The 11715-nt window shown below is 35.0% G+C and overlaps 1 long non-coding RNA gene across 2 annotated transcripts; it reads left to right on the forward strand.

The window, feature by feature from the left end:
• The first annotated feature begins 211 nt into the window (after nt 1-211).
• On the forward strand, nt 212-11241 carry LOC311608123. 2 transcript variants are annotated; one of them, XR_014782841.1, is made up of 4 exons: nt 212-277; nt 781-837; nt 10556-10592; nt 11118-11241. It is a non-coding gene; the product is annotated as an uncharacterized lncRNA (long non-coding RNA). The 2 variants fall into 2 exon arrangements; XR_014782842.1 differs by having other exon boundaries at nt 11121-11235.
• Nucleotides 11242-11715: the final 474 nt, after the last annotated feature.

The following is an 11715-nucleotide window of genomic DNA, read 5'->3' on the forward strand; positions in this document are numbered from 1 at the left end:
TTATTTCTTTATGGGCTATACTCTTTAACATGAGAAAAAATTGAAAGAAAGTAGTCACCCAACATAGTCAACCTGTTGAAAAACAAATTAAATAGTTGTTTATAAATTTATAACATAAGATATGTTAAGAATTAAAATAGCAATGAATTTGTAAAGCATTTGGTAAATGATTTTCATAAGGATATTAAATTATCACATTTAAAAATATTTCACAGTGAAGTAAGACCTCCAGGACAGATAAAACCCATTCTTAAAAAGCCTGAGCAGATCAGTAAAGGTAAGATTAATAATGAATATTCTACTGTTCCTACCCAAATTAAAGAAGAGTAAATACTTTTGTCCCTGTTAACAGCAGGCCAGATAATCACATATAAATGCAGTTATAGTCTTTCTCATTTGGCTTCTTAACATTTTAAAAATTCAGTCAGTTAAGAAATTATTTCTAAGAAACTTCAAATCTCAAAACCCATTATCTGAAACATGTTTGTTCATTTTACATGAACCACTTATAAATGTAATATCTTTGTGTATTAAGGCAACTATTTGTAACCTAGTACACAGTATATTTCCTCTATAGATACATAATAGTAAGTTGGTTTGTTGGAAAATGCATTCTTTTTTTTTTAGTTTTTATAACAAACAAATGTTTTGCTAAATATTATATAGTTCAGTGTCACTAAAATGTGATTATCTCACAAAACCACATTTTTCAATAACATTCACTAATTTTTCTATGACTAAATGTAATTAAGATTATCTGTTTTTTTTTCCTTTCTATAGATTCTTATTTCAGATATCAATGCTAGAGATTGAACGCTGCCTCTGCATTGTTGGCAAGTGAGTTCTCATTGGCTACATAGCCAGCACCTTTTTCCTTTACTTTTATTAATTAGCATAGGAAATGATGACACTTGGTTTATATGTTACAAGATATAACTTCTAGAAAAAAATAGCCATAGGCAAAGTAGAAGGATCCAGAGGGTCCTAGAAGCCTACAAGTAGAACATTATGATAGGCAGATTTGGGCTCAGGGGTCCTGCTCAAACTAAGGCACCAGCCAAGGACAATACAGGCGGTAAATTTTAAACCCCTACCCAGATCTAGACAATGGTCAGAACACTCTCCACAGTAGAGTGGAGAGTGGGATATTACTTTCTCACATACTCTGGTGCCTCACCTTTGACCATGTCCCCTGGAGGGGGAGACCTGGTGGCACTCAGAGGAAGGACAGCAGGTTACCAAGAAGAGACTTGATACCCTATGAACATATACAGGGGGAGGTAATCCCCCTCAGGAACAGTCATAGGGGAGGGGAATAAGGGGAAAATGGGAGGGAGGGAAGAATGGGAGGATACAAGGGATGGGATAACCATTGAGATGGTACAAGAATAAATTAATAAAGGAGAAAAAAATAGCCATAGGAGGAGAAACTTGAGATGAAAATATTTTGTAGTAGGCAGCACTGACTCTATGATCCTGGCTCACTGAGTCTGGATAAGAGTGTAAGGGAGAGAGGAACACTACAAAGTTTGTGCTTTCAGCAAAGTCAATCACAGCATGTTGCTGACCTGCTTTGCATTTGGAAAGCACATTAGGGAGTGAACAGTGGCGATGAATCTGAAAGACCCTCTTTCCATAAGAGGTGGGGTTAAAAAAGGTCAGGAGTACTGTAATGTGGTGACTTTCTTTCACATTATTTCAGCATAATATTATTGGGTTACATGCTGAGTGTAAGCTGTATATTGAGACACATCCTCAATCCATTCCATGGTAGGACAAATGCTTTGACATGGGCATAGGGAAGGGAAATGACTTTACACTGTAGTTTGACATAGTGTAAATGGAATAAACAAGATTTGCTGTTCTTCCTTTGTGGAGAGCAGGCCGTTAGCACACAGTGAAAGCTTGACTCACTCAATGATGGTTTATATCTAGAAACAAATAAAAAAAATAGTTTTTTGTTGTTGTTGTTGGTTTTTTTTTTTCTGGATACTACATCCTTAGAATTCTTGTTCCATCCCCATCTTTGTTGCATGCTTTTCTCCTTGAAGATATCGTTCAGGTGCATAATAACTACTAAGAGACAGTCATCCACTCGTTCTTACCATGGGAGGCAATGGAAGCAAGTTAAATGGCCGTTATTTTGTTTCTTATACTGCTTTTATTAATCCAAACTAAGACTCTAAAGAGGTTATCCTGAAGAAACTTCAATTTTAAAACTGTATTTAAAGAAAAATTATTTCCAATCAAATTAAATATCCAGCTGCTAGGCAATATGTGTCCTCTGGTTTAACAGTGGCAAAACTATAGGGTACCCACATTTTCTCTTCATTATACTGAGGAATCTTCCAAATCGACTTGAGTTGTTGTTTTTCAAGAAATGTGAGTGTGTTTGCATTTTTCTACATGCAGACATCCAACATAACTGGCATCTTTTTAGAAGATGCTGTCTTTTTTTTCCCAGTGTGTGTTTCTCTCTTCTTTGCAAATACTCATATGTCCCCGTTTGCTTGTATTTATATCTGAGTGTTCAGTTCAGTTTCATTTATCAGTGTGTCTGCGTTTATTCCAATACCACGTGCTTTTTTTTCTTTTTTTTTTAAAGTATTTTATTTAATTTTTTTAATTTATGTGTGTTGGTGTGAGGGTGTCAGAATCTTGGAGTTACAGACAGTTGTGAGCTACTATGTGGGTGCTGGGAATTGAACCCGGGTCCTTTGGAAGAGCAGGCAGTGCTCTTAACCACTGAGCCATCTCTCCAGCCCCCACCACGTGCTTTTTACTACTGTAGGTCTGTAGTGTCTTGAAAGTTAGGTACAGTTATACATCTTGAAATTCTTTTATAGTACAGGGTGGTTTTAGCTATCCAAGCTACCCTGATTTTCTTCTTTTTCCATATAAAATTGCGTATTATCATTTCAAGATATATAGAGAATTGTATTGGAATTTTGATGAGAAATGCATTGAATCTTTAGATTTTTTTTAACTTATGTTAAGCCTACTGATCCAAGAGTATGTTAGATCTTTCCTCATTCTGTTATCTTCTTCAATTTATTTCTTAAAAGACTTGAAATTATTATCAGAGATGTCCTTAAACTTGCTTAGTTAGAGTTGCCCCAAAATATTTTATATTATTTGTGGGTAGTGTGAAAAATGTTATTTTCCTGATTTCTTTCTCAGTTCATTTGTCATTTGAATATAGGAGGGCTAAGGATGTTTTTAGTTAATTTTGTAACCAGTCATGTCCCTGAGAATGTTTATGAGGTATAAGAATTCTACTCTGGAATTTATATAGAGTCACTGATGTATTTTTTCATACCGTCTGCAATAAGAATACTTTAACTTTTTCCTTTCTGATTTTTATCCCCATGGTCTCTTTCAGCTGGTATTTGTTTGTTTGTTTTTGTTTTTGTTGTTTGTTTTTGTTTTTGTTTCTGTTTTTTTGCTCTAGCTACAACTTCAAGTACTTTATTAAATAGGTATGGAGAGTTCACAAACGTGTGCTGTTTTTTATTTTAGTGTATGTGCTTTGGGTTTTTCTCAATTTAATCTAATGTTGTCTATAGGCTTGCTGTAAAATGACTTTATTTGTTTAGGTATGTTCCTTGTATCCCTACATTCTCCAGGACCTTTTTTTCTGTGTTAGCCTTGGCTGTCTTGGACTTGCTTTGTAGACCAGGCTGGCCTCAAACTCACAGAGATCCACCTGCCTCTGCCTCCCAAGTGCTGGGATTAAAGGCGTGCACCACCACGCCCAGCTTTCCAGGACCTTTATCACAAAGGTGTGTTGGACTTTTGTCAGAAAAATTATTACATTTCATAAGATGATCATATGGGTTTTTCTGTCAGATTGTCTATGTAATGGATTTCATTTACTGATTTTCATATGTTCAAAGATTCCTGCAACTCTCTGTTGAAGCCTACTTGATTTCATAGTATGATTTTTTTTCATGTGTTCTTGGATTTGGTTTGCAAGTATTGTATTGAATATATTTTGCATCTATGTTTATAGAGAAAATTGGTCAGTACTTCTCTTTCTTTGTGGAATCTTTGTTTGGTTTGGGTATCAGGGTAATTGGAGGATGTTCTTTCTATTTCTATTTTGTAGAATAGTTTGAGGAGTAAAAGCATTAACTCTTCTTTGAACATCTTGTAGAATTATGCACAAAAACCACCTGTCCTGGACTTGTTTTGTCTGGGAGACTTTAAACAGTTGCTTCTATTTCATTAAGTTTTATGATTCTATTTTCAATGTTTATCCTATCTTGATTTAATTTTGGTAAGTAGGTCTTATTGATAAAAGTAGCTCTTTTTAAAATATATTTCTTTTTTTAATTAGGGAATTGAGGCCACTGATATGGAGAAATATCAAAGCTCAATGTTTACTGATACTTTTAGGTGTTATTTGTGGTGGTGGTGGAGAAGGTATTAGTTGTGATATTATTACTGGTGTAAGTTTTTTATTCCCTTGTTTTCAGGGGTGAAGTTAACCTCTTAGGGTTGGAGTTTTTCTTCTAGCATCTTCTGTATGGCTGGATTTGTAGATATTAATTAAATTTGGCTTTATCATGGAATATCTTATTTTCTCCATCTAGTGAAAGTTTTGCTGGATATAGAAGTCTAGGCTGGCATCTGTTGCATCTTAGAGTCTGTAAGACATCTGTCCATGCCTTTCTTGCTTTCAGAGACTCCATTGATAATCAAGGTGTACATTATATATTATTTAGTATTTTCCCCTTGAAGATTGTATTATTTTTCTTTATTCTGTATATTTCAACCATTTATAGGCATCTCCTTGTTCATATTAAAATTTTCTTGCATTATTTTGTTCAAAATATTTTCTATGAATACACACTGGGATGCTTCTCCTTCCTCTACTTCTATGATTCTTAGGTTTGGTCTTTTCTTAATGTCTTAGATTTCTTGGATGTTTTATGTCAGGAATATTAGATTTAATATTTCTGACTGTTGTTTCCATATCTTATATTGTATCTTTAATGTCTGAGATTATCTATTTTCTCTCATATTCTATTGGTAAAGCTTGCTTCTGTAACTTCTGTTGCAATTCTTAGAATTTTAATATCCAGAAATCCTTCATTTTGATTTTGAGATCTTGAATCATTTTGTTTCCTTCAGTTGTTTGTTTTTATCCCTGCTGGCTTTTCAAGGGAATTAATTATTCATCTTTTCCAATTTTTGTTCCATTTTCTTGGATTTCTTTAAGGGATTTATTCATGTCCTCTTTAAGGACCTCTTCCATTTTCATATATTTGTTTCAAAGTCTTTATCTTGTTCTTCAGCTATCTTGGACTATGGGTGGTCTCTTGTGAAGATAATTTACTCTGGATGTTATTGATTGTGTTTTTATATTGCCATCTAGGCATCTGGAGTTGGGATGAGTATATATCTATGTGCTGATTTCTGGACTTGTCTATGTTGCATGTGTGCTTTGTTCCCTGGTTTCTGTTTACTCCCTAGATTTTGGTAAAGTATGACGGCTTTGTGTTGATATTTTTTTTAAACTGGACATCTCATCTGGTTTACTCACAGGAAATGACTGATGATGTTAGAGGCTGGAATGTAATGAAGGAGAGAGAAGCTAGTAAGGAGGATGGTATATGGTACCCATAGATGATGTGGGCAGAAACAAGGGAGTATGCAGTATGCAGTTAATGATCCATTGCTGCTGTTCTAAGGATGAATCTGAATGATTGTGTCCATGTGAGGATAGATAGATGGAGAGAGAGGGGAAGGAGAGAGAGAGAGAGAGAGAGAGAGAGAGAGAGAGAGAGAGAGAGAGAGAGAGAGAGAGAGAGATGAACTTTTTTGGGCAACCTACCTAGTTTACTGCTACGTATAATTTCTGTTTGAGCAGGAGATGCATGACTGAGTTGGGAGCTGTGGTACAGCAATAAGTATAAGATGGGAAGTTAGGAGTGGATGATCTATGGGATCTACAGGACATGTGGACAGGTGGAAGAGATACTGAAGCTGGTGTTCTGTCGTAGCACTAACGATGAGACTGAGGGATTAAATCTGAAGAAACAGAGGTCAGAAAAGGTCTTTAGGCAGCCTACTTAGTTGTTATAAAAACATTTTTCATTTATTTTAGAAGTGGATAACAATACTGAAGAGAAGTCTATACACAGGTACGAGTGTATATTTTGAAAGTATATGAAGTAATTGATAAGTCCAAGCATAAGGATGTGTTATTGTTCAATGTACTTTGAGATAGATGGAATAGTATATATTCAATGTTTTCTGTGTCTTAGGGAAACCGCAGCCAGTTTACAAAATATGTATGTTTGTACATATGTACGTACAAGTTCTTTAGAACTAATGAGAAAATTTATCTCAAGAGTTTGAGTATTTATTCCACAATCCTGACTTTACATTGGATCTCTTTCCATTCTGTACAGATTGATTCATGACATGTATTTACTGACCTCATGTCAAAGGTGCAAATTTACATCATATCAGTTCATAAATTTAAATTGTATGATTTGCCCCAGATACAGAGTTTCCTTGGGAAGCTAGATTATATTACCCATCAGCCTATGTGAGCAATTTTGACACCTACAATTGGATTTCCCAGCTCATTTTCATCACTGAAAGTTTTAAGGCATCTCTCAGCTGTGGCAGACATCGACAGCTTTTACAGAGCAGAATCCGATGACCTTTTTAGATGAATGAAGAGAATCCACATGTGGATCACCACCTGCGAATGTTACTTACATTTGCTTAAAGGATTGTTTTGGTTTTTATTTAGTTTTGAGAAAGAGAGAGATGAGGTGGTGAGGGAGAGGAGAGGGGAGAAAAGGAGAGAAGGAAGGAGGGGATGGGAGAGAGGGAGAAAGATAGGGGAGGATCACTAAATATCCCCGAATGGGCTAAAATTTGTTTTGTAGCTCAGGGGGGCTTCAAAGTCATTCAGATATACTTTATTTTGCTTTCTAGTGCTGATATTAAAGGCATCCTGTACTAACTCCAGTTTTAGAAGATATTTTAAATAATTATTAATATACTAGTTGATTTCTTTTTCTATGCCTATATCTTATTTTTAATATTTTAAAAAGATTTTTTCTTCAATTTTATTTTCAAATTTAAAAGCATAAGTATTGATGTTCTTTTGTAGACGTATTAAAATCATCCAGAATTTCAAGATTTTAAGGAATCTTAGAAATGTAGCAAAGTAACTGTTAGTCCTTATTGTGTTTAGCTTCCTGCCCAAATAACTGTTCTGTTGTGGGGGCCTGAATTTCAAACACATGAAAGCAAGTGTCAGAGGTGGAATTTGTACTCTAGACTCTTAGTTGTAACAGTGGTAGTGAGTGTTTAGTAATAAAGAGGAAGACGACCTTAGTAAGGCCCATGGAAAAGGATGAGTGAGGACTTAATGAATTAACCTAGCAAAAGAAGATGGGAATTAGTTTACAGTGGATAGTGAGGATTGAAGCACATTAGTGTGGTTAGTACTGAGGGTTTTAGGAAAGTAAAAAAAAACAATGGGACATTTGGAAGATTTGGCAGTGATAATATCAAATTTCAGATATAGAGATATTAAATAATCACGACACATTAAAACTATTAGTTGAAGAGTCCTGAAAATGCTGCTTCAGCTTAGACTGACTGCCTAATTGGAGGATCTGAAAATGTCAAGGTATCTCTTGAAAAGTATCAGTTTAGGGATATGGAGAGCCCTGTTAATGAAGTTCAGTGTCTATAAATGGAAGGTTTGATCCCAGAACACAAATAAAAACCCAGTCATGATTGTACATGCTTCTCTATCCATCACTGAGGAGGTTTTTAAAGTCATTATCAGTTTATGGCTTGCTGAAAAAAAAAACCTTGAAGGATGGATTTGTCTCCTATTTCAGTGAGACACTCTTGTGTGGTGGGCTGTATCCAAGGAGGAAGAACACTGAAGTCCACTGTCCTACAAACACACACACACACACACACACACACACACACACACACACACACACACAAATACACACATACACAGAGAGGGAGAGAGAGAGAGAGAAAGAGACAGAGAGAGAGAGAGAGAGAGAGAGAGACAGACAGACAGACAGACAGATAGACAGACGGACGGACAGACAGACAGAAACACTCTTTCACACTCACACATGCACACACACAAACTCTCTTACACACACACTCACTCTGTCACACACATACACACATATACACACACACATGCAAACACACATCACTTAAAAAGGTCGTTGTAGCAAATGTTCTGCTTGTGGTACTTATATAAGCAAATCAATTAATCTTTACCTAGGTGTGGACAATGGATAGGACATATAGCACTTTGTCTTCAATCTCAGTTAGCCATTGGAGAAAGATACACCCAAATTTCTTGCTTGTTTCAGGCAGTGGATTTAATTCAGTTCAGCTACCAAAAGAATGTACTTGTAAGGGAAATTATCAGGCCAAATGTTCAGAGAGACAATTTGTACAGGCAAAAGTCTCTGTCTCTCTGTGTCTCTGTCTCTCTCTCTCTCTCTTGTATGTGTGTGTGTGTGTGTGTGTGTGTGTGTGTGTGAAAGAGAGAGAAAGACAGAGACAGAGACAGACAGAGGGAGCATGTGATATGCATATTCCTGTGTGCACATTTGAAGGTAAGAGGAGAATATTGGGGTCTTATTCTCTCACTCTCTATTTTGTCCAGTTAATGTAAGGTGTCTCACTGAACCTGAATCTAGAATTGAAGTCAACAAGTCTCCATGATCCCCATGTCTCTGCTATCCACAGTACTTGGGTTACAAGTACACAGCAAGTTTTTTATGTGTATGTTGACAATTCAAACTTAGGTCATTGTGTGAGGGCAGCATGTACTCTTATCATCTTAGAGACTTCTTAAGCTGCTGAATTTTTAAGAAAATAGAATTATAAATTAGTCTTTCTTGAATGTTTTATAGATTGAGAAATGTAAAACTCAAAAAGCCAACCAAAATCTTTAAAAGACCTGTCTGTCAACTTTGAATTACATAAATCCAGAAATGTCACTTAATATATAGGTAATAGATATTTCACCAGAGTTTCCGAAATAAACAAGCCCACCAATTACTGAATGTTTTTGTTCTAAAGGATCCCTAATGAACCTGACCGTGATATTCCTGGGCCTGCAATAGAGGACAGTGATAGTATTTCTGTCGAGTAAAATACTAGTTTGTGAAACGTATTTTTCTTATAAATTTTGTTAAAATGCAAAGTAGTCCACTTCTCTCAGTTTTGTGTGGAAAGCTTTTTAGGGGAAACCATTTTATAGATGTGGAACTTGGATAAGTTCCAAGTGAGCAGTAAGTCCTTGAAGGTAGTGGTAGCCAAATGAGAAGATGGAGTGAAAGACACATACTGAGTAAAAGAACGGCTCCAGTTTTTTTTTTCATAGAATATATTTGATGTCTGGACAAGGATGGTTTGCATGAATAAATGCACTTTAGAATGATTTTAAAACATGACTTGATAATAGACCTGAATATATTTTATGTGTTCAGTTATTTTAGTCATCCATGGATTTCTCAGGTGTTTCACCTCCAGCATAAATACAGGTACGGTTTATCTTCCCTTGGGCACTCCTACTTAAGGATTATATTACAAAAGCATGTCTTCTGTTTCCTTCTTTCTCTCTGTATTAGACTAAAAAAGAAATTGTGGATATTTCACCATTTGTAATCTGTGCACCAACATTTGAATTATAAAGAGTTTGCACTGTGTTTTCTATCTGGTTCCACTAAGATTGTTAAAAAGTCTTCATTCAGTTAAACACTATGTGTGTTTTCTCCAATTTGTCCTCAGCTTTGGAAGTGATGATTCATAGTATATAGTTACATTTTAGTTTTTAATATGTTTTTTTAAATAGTATATACTGATGCCACTTGTGTCATATTCTAGGATTAGAAATATTAGAAGAATGTTGTTTAGAAGGTACATATTCATTTCAATGCTACTTCATAATCATGAGCTGTTAGAGTTGTGTTACCTGGAACCTGAAAGTGAGTGTGTGTATAAATTATAAGTTGTGTTGTAATGATTTTTGTTTGTGAGTAGTGGACAAATAGGTTACTAAAGAAGTTTCACAGTTGCGATGAACTAGTAATTAGTTCAGTGTTTATTATTTAAAGGAATATATAAATGGAAAACAATGATCCTTTTTACATGAAAGGAGAAAAAGGTTGATGAAAGTGTGGCTACTAATGTTAATAATCAATCGTCTTATAGAGGTTTAGAAATGTTAAAACAAAGTGAATTAAGTTTACTCCAAAACACAATGGCAAGGCCAAGATTCTTAGGTCATGATTTTCTTCAATTTGAAGCTAGCATAAATATTTTTACTTCTTGTTGATTAATGTTCTAGTAATATATGAATAGATAAGCATATTTGAAGATATTTCATTGTTAATTTTTTCTTCAATTTTTATGTGTTGATACCCCCTGGCTACTAAAAAATAGAGTAGTTTTGATATCATGCCTCCTGCCCAGGAAAAATAACTTAATTTCAGAACAAAACCAAAAAAGTTAATTCTTTATTTTTCCATTACAGAAAATATCTAAAAACTCAGAAATGAAGACAAAAAACAGTGAGTATATCATGACTATTCCTATTATATGTGTGTCAGATTTTTAGTTATAAGTTCATTATATCTGCAAATCTGTATTTTGGGAACAATATTATTTCATAATTAAGGCTATGTTTTCCCTGTTACCAATTCTCTTATGCCTTTCAAGACTCTGAGTGCCTCAGACCTCATGGAACAACCTGAAGATATTGTCACTGAGTGTTCACTGAAGCATGTCTGGCTAGTATTATTCTCTGTTACAATTTTTATTCACCATAGTAAGCACTATCTGGTAAATAGCACTGAAATATAAAATATGAAAGTCATAGGCTCCAACCTAATGTTGTTCTTAATGATAGCCTAGTGAACTATGTAACTAAGCATAGATATTGACAAATTTAACTGTTACTTACAAATAATTTTTTTGCTTTCTCTGTATTCATAACCCTTGTCTTGTAAAGTTACTGTCATTTTAAAACACAACTACCCCAGGTAAAGAAGGAAGAGAATAAAGAAAATAAAATTAACTTCCCATCTTCTCATCAGCAGAAAATTTCCCAAGAGCAACAAGTAAGGAATATAGATGACAAGAGTACACATCGACACAATCAGAGCATCTCTCTGCAAAAAGTGTGAGGAGAAGTGGTCCCAGCTGAGTGCACTCCAGCATGCAAGTATTAACAAAATCCTCAGGCAACATTTAAAAGACAAAATGTATGAAAAGTAACTTCTGCCCTAAGATAGCACTAATTCCTGATAAACCTAAACAGAGAACACACCTAAAGGTATGTCTGTTCCCTCTGATCTGAAAAATTGAATATTTGAGTGTGAAGAAAAAGATGCATGCATCTAGACTGCCTGTCTCTGTAGTACAGCAGATATTTTCAAAACAACAGCAAATCCAAAATTATGAAAATAACTGGCATTTCCATCATGCTTCCAGTCACACTAGCTAGTCATCATCTAAGATTTAAGCAAAAATAAACTAGACACTAAAGATTAAAAACTGAAAAGCAAACATGCTTTTCACACCATAAGGAAAATTCATACAATAATGCTGAATGTAAATACTAGTGAAAATAAAGGCCAGGGGTCCCTACACTGGACAGGGGAAGAACCACCACGGTAGCTCCGTAAGTGCTAA

This window comes from Acomys minous (genome assembly GCF_964271855.1).
Source record: "Acomys minous genome assembly, chromosome: 11".
Taxonomy (NCBI): domain Eukaryota; kingdom Metazoa; phylum Chordata; class Mammalia; order Rodentia; family Muridae; genus Acomys; species Acomys minous.